Source organism: Coregonus clupeaformis, chromosome 29, assembly GCF_020615455.1.
Source record: "Coregonus clupeaformis isolate EN_2021a chromosome 29, ASM2061545v1, whole genome shotgun sequence".
Lineage (NCBI taxonomy): Eukaryota > Metazoa > Chordata > Actinopteri > Salmoniformes > Salmonidae > Coregonus > Coregonus clupeaformis.
The window spans coordinates 20595725-20599236 of NC_059220.1; positions in this window are offsets into that span (position 1 = coordinate 20595725).

The following is a 3512-nucleotide window of genomic DNA, read 5'->3' on the forward strand; positions in this document are numbered from 1 at the left end:
CAATGGACTAATGAAACAAATACCAAAATATCGTTTTTGGGTGGAATTTTTCTTTAAGTTTAGGCATTAACTCCAAATGGTTAAGGTAAGGGTTAAGGTTTGGGACAGGCATAAAACAAAAATATCAAAAACAACTTTTTATAGCTGGATTTGAACATGCAACCTTTGGCAGATGCTTTACACATCATCTCCCAACTTGCTCAGATATGGATGGTCATCCAATACTGATGTGTATCAGGGTTAACCTGTCTGTTCCCAAGTCATAGTGGGTGGACCACACAATATCATTCAACCTGGTCTCATAGACTAGACCTAACATAGTAAATATAAATACAGGACACTCAAATTAGTATGATATGTTACGTATGGTATGGTTACATAAGACAGAAGGTTACTTAAGGCAAAAACAAAAGTAAGGTGGCTGGTCAGGGTGGGTGTATAACGGGAACGTCTAGCAACCCAAATCTCATCATGGACAACTTTAGCATTTTAGCTAACTAGCAACTACTTACTACTTTTTTAGCTACTTTGCTACTACTTAGCATGTTGCTAACCCTTCCCCTAACCTTAACCCTTTAACCTAACTCCTAACCTTAACCCTTAACCCCTAGCCTAGCTAACGTTAGCCACCTAGCTAACGTTAGCATTAGCCACCTAGCTAACGTTAGCCACAACAAATTGGAATTCTTAACATATCATACGTTTTGCAAATTTGTAACATATTGTACGAAATGCAATTCGTAACATATTTTATGTATTGCAATTCGTAACATATATACGAATTATAATTCATAACATATCATTTAAAATGGATGATAAACATCCACAAATTAATACTTACCGTAACATTTCATACTAATTGGAGAATATCGGATTTACATTTACTATGTTATGTCTACCCCTGAGTCCAGGTTGCAGCATCAAGTGACTCCAATTTACTTCAATATGATGGTAATTATATACAGTAAATATTTGCACATAAAAGTGTTTCCACCGCCATTTCTCACAAAATTAATTATACCGACACAAAAAGATCACACCTTGTCTAGCATATTTAGTTTTGTCAAAAAAATTATATGTTTACCGAAAAATGTCTGTTCCCATCAGGGCTGTGTGTCCGACGTAGGCTACTTTCCACGGATAAAATCTGAATATTTTACAAAAACGCATTTACTTGAAGAACAGTGCAAATGTAAAGTTTTGTAACAGAATGAGGGTTTGTGCCTTATTCTGTTACCAACATTTTCAGTGGTTGTTTCCTGGTTTGTTAAAATCCTAAAAGTTCGACTAATTTCAGTTTATGTGACAAAATAAGCTTGTATAGTGTAGAGAATCATTGTACCATCTAAACCGCTGTGAAATATATTTCCTTAACAAAAAATATTGCATTTTTAGCTGTTTGAAGCTGGTGTACAAAACTGGAAGTATAAGAAACGAAACGTAAGAACGGGAAGCATAGAAATAGTGCACATAGAACATATCTAGTGCTTCTTAGAATTGCTTTCAATGACAATGACAGATCTACAACTAACATATCTATGTGCATTTGGTCCGGTTGCGCAAAAAGTTACATAATGCAGCTTTAAATGTAGTCGTTGTGCATAGAGTAGAGTTCTATGTTTTGTTTAACTTTGCAATCATTGATTTTGGTTTGACATACATTTGAAAGTAAAATATCTGAGTCTCAGTGTCACTCTGTTACCATGAAACTGCACACCACTAAGACCATTGCTGGTTTTAGACATCTCTGCTAATTGTTATGCTGTACATATAATGGAGAGGAATGTTAATCCACTGCCATATGCATTTAGGAATGACCTCTGATGTCTGCTCTTTATTCCACTTTTGGGCAGCCATATGTAAATATAAGGTATACATGATTATGAGTCTGAAAATATGAATACGTAATGATATACATACAAACCATGCAACATTAATAGAATAAAAACAGAACACATATAAGGAACTATTAAAATCTGTACACTTATTACCATGAAATACATGTTGCTAAAATTGAATGCATGTAATCATAGTAAAAAGCTGAAAATATATATTGATGCAACTATATTTGGATTATAATGATGCCTAGATTTGATTTGCCATAATGTAAACCTAATAGATTAAATTTAAATTAGAAAAATTTTAATGCCTATGTAAATAGTTGATTTTAATAATTTAAATTGTTGAGTTAATTTGATTGTTGCTCTTATTTTCCACTGATGTAATCAATGTATTTGCAAAACTATGCATAATAAATCTTCTAAAATATTAAGAAGTGCATGTCCTTACTGCAATATGTATCTACATTTAATATCACTCAGATGTCTGCTTTCTTCTCTACAGACATGCCATATCCAGCAACCTAGTATTGAGCTAGTTTCTATAGCAGACTACGGGCCATTATTGTAGATTGTGCAGGCTGGCTAGCTACAGACTATGAGTTATTCAACATAATTTCATTGGTAGGCCCACTCTTGGTGGTATGTGTGCACATTTTACAGTGTGGCTTTAACTACCATAAGACTCTTGCTCAGGCAGGCTTAGTTTGATGTCTAGGAGAGAAGAGGTTTGCAACTATTAATGAATAAAGATGACTAAATGTCTCCCATTTAATGTGGATGGTAGGAACATTTGCAAAGCTGTATGTTTGGGAGACGTGCTTGAGGAAGTGCGTTGAAGTGTTGCAGTCATGTTGCATGCAGCAATGGAATGAACTGATGCAGTAGTACCTGAATGCTGTCACTAGAGGTTGGTAGTGTTCTACTCACACAGTTCAGAATGAACTCGGCACTCAGCTGTGTAAGAGCAGTGTCAGTGAAGTTGTCCGTGCCTGAGAGGATGGCAGCAGGGATGACAGTGATATCTCGAAGCTACATCGGCGGCTCCACAATGATTCAGTCAGACAAACCACTGACTGTTAACCAGTACTCCAATTGCCCTATCTACACACAACATAAACACAACCTATATCCAAGTGTTGTAACTGTAGGCCTACAGTAGCCTACTGTATCCTACTCTTTCTATATTGCATAAAAAGAGGGAGCTAGATTGTCAGCTAACTGTTCACCTGCTTTGAGGGAAAATGAGTGAGCTTCATAATGTAATACAAATATGAATGGTACAACACAGTGTAGGCTACTATGTACAGTGGGGAGAACAAGTATTTGATACACTGCCGATTTTGCAGGTTTTCCTACTTACAAAACCACTAGAGATCCTGGTTCGAATCCAGGCTCTGTCGTAGCCGGCCGCGACCGGGAGACCCATGGGGCGGCGCACAATTGGCCCAGCGTCGTCCAGGGTAGGGGAGGGAATGGCCGGCAGGGGATGTAGCTCAGTTGGTAGAGCATGGCGTTTGCAACGCCAGGGTTGTGGGTTCGATAAAAATAATGTATGTGCTAACTGTAAGTCGCTCTGGATAAGAGCGTCTGCTAAATGACTAAAATGTAATGTAAATGTAAAACATGTAGAGGTCTGCAATTTGTATCATAGGTACACTTCAACTGTGAGAG